The following is an 11,853-nucleotide window of genomic DNA, read 5'->3' on the forward strand; positions in this document are numbered from 1 at the left end:
TGAAGTATTTGTAATAGTTTGCTTGTTCATTCTGTAAAGCCTAAAATCACGTTAAGGACAGATTAAACCACGCAGGAGGGGCAGAGATGAAAATAGATGTGTGTTGATACATAACATATGATCTAGAGCCTCTGACCCACTTACTTTCGTGTTTGAGGTGGTAATTTGCTGCTGGAGACCTTCAGTATAAATAAAGATAGACGGCCCATTTGTTTTCAATGCTGCCGCCATTTCTTGCTTCTCTTCTTCTTCTTTCCAACATGTAAACAGTTCATCTTTTATGATTTCACAGTTGTCTTCATCCATAAAAATAATGTAAATAAAGTGTTTGTTTTGGTCTATTGCTATAGAGTGAAATATAAAAATTCAATAAGACACAATATGTAAACACCTTCAAACCCGACCGCATGTCCAGAGCAGGCAGAGATTTGCATATTCACCTCGACACATCCCTCAAACCTGTAGGTCAGAGGTCGTATTACAGGAAATGTGAGTTGATTTAACTTCATTAAAAATATATCAGAATGCATCTTGAACCAGTAACAACTCTTTAATAACAAAGATCTACTGTGTGCTGCTTACACACTAGCCATAGCCACAGCCTGAGGTCAGGGATTTAAAAAGCACAGAGATGGTTATTAAATAAAGACCGTTTGAAGCTGCCGATGAATAGCTGGTATGTTACTGGGATCATGTGTATGTAAGTAGATTCTGGGTGTCAGGTTTGTGTTTAGTTTTACATGTCTCTCACTTAGTTTGAGCTGAACAATATAGATCCTTGAAATCAATATTTACAAGCAGTATTGCACCAGACAATAAAATGATAAATTAATAAATCTTCACATCTTTCAGTGAATACATTCAAATGCATACTTTACACAAGCTTTATGTGTACAAAGTGTCTTTGTGTTGTTTCCGGAATATAAATATAAGCTTATCTTGAATCAGCAGCTTTTACTAAATGAACAAACATTATAATAGTGTAACATTAAAATAAATACTTTTGTCGCCTCACAAGTCAAACACACAAGAATGACTCATGCTCATACTGAACCCAGTACGACACATGTCCTCTACTGTGGGTATTTTATCATACAACATAATTTAAAGACATTTCCGCTAGTCAATTAGTTAACAAGTTCATTAATTTAATGAACTAATTGTTTGAAAACATCACCAAAGTAGAAAAACAAGAATTTATCTGTAAAGAAAAGTCGTCACGCCTCATCAATAAAGCAATCTCTAAGACGTCACAGTTCAACACTGTCCACAAACTCACCATTAACATCATCGCTTTCAAGTGTTTGTTAAATATGTCACAGTTTTCCAAAAATTCGTAAAATAAAGTGTCGATTATAGATACACTCTCATACAGAAAGCATGTCATTGAAATAAAATATACATTTCTCAAATGTTCAACATGAAATGAAGCAAAAACTCTTATGAAGCAACAGTCGCTCGTTAGCAATCGCTTTTTTCAGAGTCAAATATATCTTTCTTCTCCATCATCTGTCCTTCTACAGCCCAAAACATTGGACACGTTTCTCACGGGCCAAACTCTGCATGACAAGGTTCAACAAAAGTGAATCAAATCACCTAAAACCCTCACTAAAAATTAAAGCCCAAAGTCCAAGATTCTTCTCTTTTTATGACTTGCCCTTCACTGTTGGCCCAAATATTTTCTTCTTGGGTGCAGCGAAGGGTTGTGGTTTGGGTTTCGGAGCAGAAACAGGTTTTTTCGGTTTGGGCTGCAGGGATTTGAGGTCCAGGATCTCACAGTACATGTTGCACTGGTGCAACGCTTTGAACTGGTCAATGAAGGCGGTGGCACAGTTTCCTTTGAATCCCTTGTATCTAAAAATGAAATACATTATGAATGCATCATTTTGCATGTATCAACAAATTTGCATTTCTTATGTGTGTCAAAAAAGAAAGAAAATACGCACCCTTTCCTACAGGTGGCTATTCCCACATCAGTAAGCCTCATTCCTACTCCTGAAAACCACAAAAAAACAGCAATTGAAAGCACAATAATTTGCAGATTTTTAACTTACACACTTTTCAAAATATAGTGTTTTCCCCAAACCTTGCATGTCAGTAACCAGCAGGTTGCCCTCGGTCTTATGATAGACCCAGTGCTGGAAAGCACAGCATTTCTGTCCCGCCTCCGAGTCGCGTCTCATCAGGTTGATCTCTTTGCCGTCCTTCACCGAATACTTGACAAAGTCTCCAATCAGCTCCTCCTCCAGCGTGGCATACGGGACGTCATTGGATGGACGGTGAACCAAGTAGATGGGAATGATCCTGGTGGAAGCACGAAACAAAAGGCCTCGAGCTTTGAGTATCTCACATGATTCTGAAATACTGTAAAGGCAGAGAGTTGTGTTGTTTACAACACAACTCTCATGTGTTCACTCTCATGTGTTCTCAACGTCATGTGTTTTCACTCACTCTGGGATCTCTCCGAAGGCTTCAACAGACTGGGCTGCAGTGCTGTACCCCTTGATGTACTCTCTTGCTGTGTTCTGGACATGGCACTCCTGCAGAGCAAAAAATCAATTACATTACACTTACTTTCTGTATTAGGAGATCTCTGCACGCGATAATATGTCATCTAAAGCCGGCAATGCTTTTGAGGGCTACAAATAAAAGACATCTCATGAAAGCTTTGATCAAATATTGTGTTTGCTGTATTTTTGTTAAAGTTTAAATAACGCTCTGACCTCTACAGCCAAGCTGAAGTTCTTCTGAATGAGCTCATCGTTGTTCTTTGTCCCATAGCTGATGGAGTTGTGTACTTTGAGCACACAGGAGTGTCCAGGTAGTAACAGCAGTATCGGACCCGCCTGCATCTTGGTGCGGAAAGCCCGCCGGTGCATCCCCTCCCCAAAATGGACCTTCTCAGTGATGATGCTGGCAGGTTGGTTCTCTCCAAATTGCTGGTTGGATAGGAAATCCTCCTTGAACATCAGCTTGGAACAGTGGACGTCCTCTTCTTCACTCCCAACTTCTACAGGGGCTGCTGGAGATTTGAGAAAAAAGTGATCCGTCAAAATCCAAAACAAGCTTTAACTGTGTAAAGTTATGAACCTCGTTCAAAACTAGATCAAAACTTACACGCAGTTGTCTTCGGAGAAGGAGGGATAACAATCTCAATGAGAACTGTAAAATAGTCAAAAAGAAGAAATGCATGTGTCACATTTTTTTTAAAACTACATTTAGATAGTTGTTGAAGTTAAACCATGATTTATATACCTTCATATGTGAGCAGGTAGTCCAGGGTGACTGATCCATGTAAACTGGTGAGCTGACACTGGTACTTGCCCAAGTCTTTGTGAGAAGCAATGGAGATGGTCAGTGAGACTCTGCTCTCATCCCCTGCACTTCGGAAAGAGGTACAGTGTCACAAAATGGTGTTCGATCTGAAAGTTTGTTTCACTGTGACATTTAATTATACACATTATAGCAATCCAGGATCCGTCCTATGCCTTTGGTCAAAATAGATAGTTAAACGTTTGATAGTCTGGCTCTGTATCTGTCCAGCGCCCTCGTGCCTTTTTGAAAGACTTTCTAGGATTATAATCTTTTAGTGGCCTTTATTAGTCTATTATCTGTCTAAAAGTTTTCTTTTCTGGCTTTGGGGTTTTCTGTTTTTTTGTGTTTTTTTCTTGTTTCCTGTTCTTTATCTTATTGATTAACTCCTCGTGTGTCATGTTTTGTTTTACTTCCTGTCTTTGTGTGTTTTCCTGCCTTCGTGATTGTTTTCCCCACCCTGATTTGTTCCACCTGTGTCCAGTCACCTGCTCCCCTTCTGGATTTAGTCTGTGTATTTCCTCTGCTGTCAGTTTGTCGTCTGTCCATGTGATAAGTCAGTTCCAGTGTTTTAGTATCCCTGGTTTGTTTTTTGGATATGCCTCTGTTGCCTGCCTGTCCTGTAAGTTTATTCTTTTGTCATAAAACCATTAAACACCACCTGCTGCTTCGTCATCGGCATTTGTGACAAAAAGTAGTAGATAAACAATTGAAAGTAGCTTCACTAAAAGTAGTTAATGAATATCTTTTTTTTAAATAATTAGCTAAAAGTAATGGCTGAACAGTTGAAATGTTAAGCTAAAAGTAGGTTAATGGATAAATGATTGTCCAGCTAAACAACTAGTTCATCTGTTTGGTAAATCACTGGTGCGTATAGAAGACTGGTCGGTAGTGTGAAGCCGAGTTATATGAAAGTTTAGTGTAAAGATGAAGGTAACTTTGCACAAAATACATTGTAGAAATCCTGTAAAATTAAATTAAATACCTTCTCTTGCTCTCAGACAGGACAGTGCCCCCTCTGCTCCAGGTGATGGTGTATTGGGAGGAGATGGCCGCGAACTGACACCACAGGCACAGACTCTGAGGATCCCCGCTCACTGAAACCGCCTGGATAGGCTGCACCACCTTGGGGTCTGCCGACATTGAATGCTTTTATTATGAGGCGTTTACATATCCTGGAGAACAGCTAGAAAAATGTTTATAATCTGTCATAGATTACGAGTTTAATGCATATCCCTTACCTTCCTTTGGTGGGATTTTCTGTTTGACCACTTCACTGTAGGCCTTCTTGCGAGTTGCCCCGGTATCGACTTTGGGCTCCTCTCCCTTTGTCTGGATAGAAACGTCTGGCTTTGGCAGTTTAGACTCCAATACACTGACAATCTTCCCAAACTTATTCTCTGACAGCCGTCGTCTCTTAATAATATCATCGTTCAAAGGACTGGTGAAGTTTTTAGGTTGGTGGTCTTTATGATCTGCACGATGTGGGGGTTGTTCTCCCTGGGAAGCTTTAGCTTTAGCCTCTGGTTTCTGTGACTTTTTCTCATCTGACTGATCACTGTCCTTTTGAGCTTTCCCAGCTTTAGCGCCCAGCTTGGCCTCAAACATGTCAATCCTTCCTTTTGCAGTCTTTGCTTTTGCTCCGTTCTCCACTTCCACCAGTGGCTCCCCAACACTTTTCACTCCTGTTGCATTCGGAGTGTGTTTCTTTTTCTTCTTGCCATGTGTCTTGCTCGGAGCCTTCTCATTTGCCACATCAGTCTCAATCACCAATTTAGCCTCCTTGACCTCAAGCCCGACTTGAGTGTTCTCGCTGGTGTGATTTTCCCCGGCAGGAGGATGAGTTTCTTGCTGTTTGCAGACCTGCTGGGCTGAAACATGATGAGACAAAGTCTCCTGTTTTTTGCAAGCTTGTATACCATGTTGTTGACCAGCTGTTTTGTCCTTTTTAGAGCGTGCTTTGCTCTCTGAGGTGGATTTGTGTGTTTTGTGCGGCATCTTTTCAGCTGTTTTCTGATTCAGCTCAGATTGTATGCCTGTGGCGATGGGTTTTGCAGCCCTGGAGGCAAATGGGTCATTTAAATCTAAAACGATGACTGCAACGCGGTGGCTCTCCGAGACGATGAAATGATCTGCAGGGACATCGGCCAAGTTTGATAGTTCTCTGCTGAGGTCATGAATCTCCTCAATTGTTGTCTTTCTTGCAGTGATCCAGTCCAGTTGTCTCTCTGGTGAAGACTTCTCAGCAGACTTTATTGTATTTCCCTTTTTATGAATCAACTCATCACCTTCCAAAGATTTTATGTCAGTAATCCTCTCCGCGGTTGGCCATAGATCGCAGGTTTGTATGTGATCACAACTGGGGTCTCTGTTGTCATTGAGAGACCTTTTGGCACACGTTTGATCTCCTTCCAAACTTCTGCTTGTCCGACAGGCGAGGGAGCTCAGGGCTATAATACCGAGAGGGGCTAAGGGCATAATATACTTAGGACTTCCCCACTGTGGCTCCACCTGGCATGCTCCGTCAAGGTCTAGTAAAGTGTCAGACGACACTTGTGTTTGAACATTAATATGTAAGCCAGGTTGCGTGTGCACACCTGGCACGTGTGAGTTTGTCAGAGCGTGTGTGGTGTGAAAATGAAGATCCGTTGGAGGTTCAGTTCCTTCACGATTGAGCTCAGCTGGCCCACGGCTCCTTTTGACTTCCCGCTCAGTCAACCAGCGCAGCTGGGAGACACTGTGTTCTTTTGTCACTTCACACACTTCATCTCCAAAGGGCTGGAAATGAAAATGGACAAATAACAATGAAGATGTGAGATGGTTTTACATTGCTGAGAGATATTCATTCAAACCACATACGCTTAAATATAAGACTGCCAGATAGTGTAATAATAAGTAATATGACCACATGTAGTAATACTGTTAAAGTGCTGACATCAATAGACTTAAACAGGTAATTCTTTTAAAGGCAGATACTGCAGACAGTACGTTACAAAAACACAACATTCAGATTGGTTCAAAACATACCTTTCTATAGAGCCACAAAGCAGACGTTTATGAAACCCCATGCTTCTATATCCAATGCCACAGTCCATATGTCCTGAATACAACTGAAACCTACACAGTCGCTGTTATAGACAGGAGCTCCAGCTATGCCCTGCGCACCTTAGCCAATCAAAAGCAGTCTCCTAGACCCACGGACCTGTTGGTGTCCTGATCCTGGGTTTTTAAAGGAGATGTGGTGGTAATCGGTGTGTTAAAGGGTGTATACGTAAAGAGAGAGAGAGAGAGAGAAAGCGAGGGAGGGTCATGTTTCATTCCTCAGCTGTGCTCTCCTCTCACCTCTCCCCCCTGACATGCCAGGGATGCATGCTATTATCATTGAACTGCCCGCTATTATTAGATGCCATTTCTGTCCATCTGAAGTTTTCCTCTCATGCACTCCCGTTTCCTTCAGCACACACAGCTGTCGGTCTTTGAGATGGGAGCCAAAGGACTTATCCACTAATACAGAATCAAGACTGGGTCAGAGACCTTCATGGGTGCAAAATGAGTGGCTCCAATCCAAAGTAAGGCGACAATACTCGTGAGTCTTATACGTGGCTTTCTCTCTCAAGTACCTGCTGGCCGTCCATCAATACTGTAGGTATGGCAACACTGACAAGGGCAGGAGCGGGAATGTCTCTTAATGTTCTGGCCATGTTTCCAAAGCGCATGACTGATTTATCTGTTGGCCAGCTCAACTGATGTGAAGGTGATTGCTTGTTATTCTCTCTAGCATAAAGGGGGAATCTTTCCACAGCTCAATCTGTCCGTCTGCCACATACTTGAGAGTGTGTGGAGATGCTCATGTCTGTGTCTGAGCCGACACACAGGAAAACAAACCTACCGTCCCCAAGCACTCATATTTCATGCTTTTCACATAAAGCAGAGCGCAAGTTTTCCACCCGTCACTTATTTAATTGATTCCGATTATGACTATATATTTACACAGTATATAAGTAAGTCATCTTACCTTCTCAATCATCAGCTCTCCAGGTGTATTTTGTGCCTCCAAATCTGTATCCTCTATTATATTCAGTATGATTAGATCTTCTTCATTGTCTGACTCGACAAATCCGTCAAAGGGAGAAGGGTTCGGATCAGCAGAAGAAGTAGATCCAGGGAACACATCTCCACCGTGTTCTCCAGGAGAGGCCACCGTATCCCCGGATGATCCCATGGATGAGTGTTGGCGTGTGGAGCACTCAGCCTGGCTGCTCTGGATTTCTTCCGACTCTTTTTCTTCTTGTGCGGTGGCTGTTGAATCGCACAACGATTCGACGCTTTGGGATCCCTCTCTGTCTTGGAGCTCAGGTCCTTCGAGGCACAAAGAGGGACAGCTCTGCCCAGAGAAGACAAAGCTCTCTGAGAGGTTTTGCGCCTCTAAAGGCTGATCCTGGACACCCATGGGTGGCTTCGATTGTGCCCGCACTGCTGGCTCCTGACCCTTTCCCTCTTTGGGCGTCTCTGTTTCTAAATGAGTATTTACCTCTGCTAGTGCCTGTGTCAGAGCATCTATCCCTGCCCCTATCTCTGTGAAGGCAGCCGTAAAGTCCTGTGGTGGAGCCGCGATAATCCCAGTCCAGTCTGAGAGTGCACTTGCCCAGCTGTCCACAGATGACCACCTCTCAACCGGTGGCCCCCAACCTCTGGTGTCATCGCAGGACCAGCCAATCCCCTCGCAACCATCAAGGTTGTAACCTGACACTCGTGTCTCTCCTGGGGAAAAAGACAAGTCACTGGAGAGCCCTACTTGCATCACAGAATATCTTGTCTTGTCCAAAAGGTTCCAGTCTTCTGTATCCTCACCTGCCAGATACTGGCATGCATCCAGCCACAGCTCGATAGGGCTGTGGCTTTGCTGTGGTTGGGGGGTTAAATCAATGGTCTCTGCATTCTCTCGCCTCGCATCATTTACCAGCATCAAGCCTGCCTCACAGGCATCCACAGCAGGTGGTCTCGCATGTTTGCTCACATCTGACTCATAGTCCAGCATAGCTCGTTCCTCACTGGAGCCGCGATGACATTGTGTCACCACGTTGTCTGAATCACACATCAGGAAATGTGTATCGCAGTCAGGTTTTTTTTCCCCTGTTTCCCCCGGCTGGTATTCAGGACATTGAAACTCCTGGGGATCTACGTGGGGGCTTGGGATGAAGTCCTGTGTCTCACTTTCAGAGATGTAAAGGTCTGACACAGGGGCTGTAGCTGTATCACTCTCTAGACTATCCGACTGATGGGAAAACGACCTTAATAGATACGTGTCTCGACTGTGTTCAGAGCTGGAGAGAGGCTCAGTGACAAATGGCTCCATCGAACCCTCTGAAGTAGATGGCATGGCCCCAAAATGATGTGTACTATCTCCTTGTATGACAGAAAAGGAGAGCACTGGTTCTTGCTTAACGTGAAACTCTGAAAAAGATTCAGATAGAGTGGAAATAAGGCCATGAGAGAAGTGAGGTAAACGAGGTAATACAGGTGCTGATGAGCCAAAATGGCTACGAACCCTGAAACCATCATTCTTTGGTGCAGGCTCGGAGCAAAGTGACAAACACTCCGACATATTATAGCTGGATGATGATGATGATGATGAAGGCTTCAGACAGTCTGATTGGGTACTTCTCTCCTGAGCGAGGCATTTGGAAACGTTTGATAGAGGCCCAGTGGATTTGTCTTTGGGGTCTGAGACATCTGACTCTGCTCCTGTCTCGTATGCAGACAGCATGTTTTCTGTGGGACTTCGGGACTTCTAGTTGTGCTGCTGAAGGAGGTTGTCAGCAGAAAGACTCGGCCCAAGTTTTGGGAAGAATTGCATTAAGTTCTGCGCACAGATTGTTTGTGCCTGCTTTTCTGGTGTCATTTCCTCCCCTCGGTCCAACTATATCCTTAGATCCACAGATTCAGTACCTGCAAAGTAAAGACAGAGAGTTAGATAATCTCTGACCTGAGCCTCTTGTGTATATAAACCTCCCTGATTTGAAGTCTGTGAAGTAAAGTGCACTATCTCACTCTAATCTTAGTTGCGGGAGATGCCACTTTAAATGACTATTTTGGAAGCTTTTAAAGGACACTTGACATACCTTATCAACATGAAACCTTATTGTTGTTGTTACTTTATAGCTGATAAAACGTCTGGTGTGTGGTGGCTTGTGTTGTTACCAGCTGCATACTACACTCTCTAATTTCTATCGTCTTGCACAAGTAAAACATGCGCTGTCTTTACCATCAATATATAATTATATGCACTAGTATGTGGGTTGTGCAATAGACAGTGAGGGAATTATTGAAAAGTGATATTGATCTTTTACACAATCCTGTTCACTCACTATTTGCTATTTACAAGATTAAAAAACACAAGAATATTGAGTCACAAGCCCGTAGAGCTGCAAGTAGTTACATACTCAGGGAATTGTTAAGAATCGCTGGTATCACTCATTAGTTCAAAGGTCGTACATTTCGGTAAGAAATGTGGTCAAGAAGGTGTTTTAAAGTTGTCAAATTGGAAGAATTTCCATCTTAAAATGTTGACACACTTGATGAATAATGATTTTTAATTTGTTATTTTTCAGATTAAAGTTGCATTTATTTTTTAAACTTAAGGTGGCTGTAAAAGCATAGCTGTGTCTTTAAAGTCTTAAAATCACCCGTGTTGCCCACTACTGGCCACCTGACATAGAGGCCTGCTGTGAAGTGTTGAAGGGGGAATCTTCAAAACACGCTCCCTGATACACAAGATTGCAGGAGGGAGAACTAGTGGCACAGACGCTGGAAAAATACCAGCACATCTTCACCCATGACCTGCATTTGTGACATTCCTGAACCCAAGCCTGAGATGTTAACTATGCTATACACACCCTAACTTTAGATAGTCTATTGACAAACAACCTTCAATATAAAAATAATTCACACATTTCAGGCAGAAAAACACAAGAAAGCAGTAACAAAATCCTAATCTTAAAGATTGCTTTCCTTAAATTATTGCAATCAGTTTGATACACCACAAACACATTTAATGCACTGACTCCATATTTAAATTGAATTATGGCATGCATATTAATAGTCCCATGTATCTTAGTCGAATCAGAAATCAGTATTGTTGGTGTGGTTGACTAGTGGATTAGATAGGACTTGATCTGTACCGACATTAAAAAAACAATAAAGCTGTCGGCACCTGCGTGACTGAGAGCAGGAAAGTATAATCCACTTTCATCTTGACTGCTGGTGCCAAAATAGATTCATCCTCGGTCACACAACACCCCCAAGAGCCCGCTGCAGCTTTAAAGCTTCTGTATGTGAGCGACTTCCATGAAAGACCTCGAGCTCGAGTGAATTAGGAACGCAGTTTTGAAAATATTAATAACACGTGCCGCCTCAAAACATCACACCGACGGCTACAAAGGAGCAGAGGACTGACCAAATATTCAACACACTTGTAAATCACTTCATGGATTTAATTCTGATGCTTGACAAAGTGGATCGTGTGAATCGTGCAGCACAGCAGAGTGTGTCAGCCTGTCAGCAGTGTGAGACGAAGCAGTTGTAATTGACGTTGACTTTTCCCAAAGGAAACCACAAACTAATGTCGAACATGTTGTTACCTCGCAGCTGAGTCACACGTGATAAAAGTAAGATCATTCCTTGAGGCATTAAAACAGTTGTCTCAGCCTGTGAGGGGGGATTTTCAGCCATGCATGCAGTACGTACCCTTGTCATAGCCCTGTGCTTGAGGATATAGACCTGTGATGTAGGACTTGAGCATGAGCTAGAGCTGGAGGTCTCGGGGTATGAGTCTATTTTTAACTGTTGTCCCCCACAAGTACAAAGTCAGTTACCTGATATTGGGGACATGTGCCGATCTTAAACATTTACCCTCAATATCTATATTTACAGGCTGTTTCAGTGCTGGCTTACTTTAGTTTGTAGACGAAAAGTTGTGGGTGTTATTGAAATTTAATTACAGGACGTTTTTTGACTCATGGCAAGTGAGATAAATAATGGGAAACTTTAAGAAGCACATACTGGGGTAATAATGGTAAAGTAGACATCCTGTTTGTTTGTCCAACTCAAACCAGTATATGGAAGAGAAAAAATAAAATGGAAACGAACCGCTAATACAACATTAAACATAAGGTTGTTTGTTTTTTAATAAAAGGTTTCTTTTTTTTCAATGAAACATAAAAGAAAACACTCTCACAACTCGTTTTCTGACGGTTACTATCGCCTTGTAGAAACGTTTGACATCAAGGGTCACATTTCTGGTGACATCAATGCCTCTCTAACTGCTTTGGCAAAGCAACAATGTGCTGTTGTCAGTGGCCAAAACAACCTAATGAGGACAGACTTTTTTTGGCTCTTCAATTACCTCACAGTGGTGTGACGGTAATTAAATGTGACTTTGCCTCTCATTCAGCCAAATTACTCATCTCATAGTGGACAGAAACGAATCCCTAATGACACAAATGGCAGGTCAGTTTTTAATCATTTGAACAGTTAAATGAT

The sequence above is a fragment of the Anarhichas minor genome, unplaced genomic scaffold (assembly GCF_050575085.1).
Source record: "Anarhichas minor isolate MPS153535 unplaced genomic scaffold, ASM5057508v1 ptg000002l, whole genome shotgun sequence".
In the NCBI taxonomy this organism is placed as follows: Eukaryota; Metazoa; Chordata; class Actinopteri; order Perciformes; family Anarhichadidae; genus Anarhichas; species Anarhichas minor.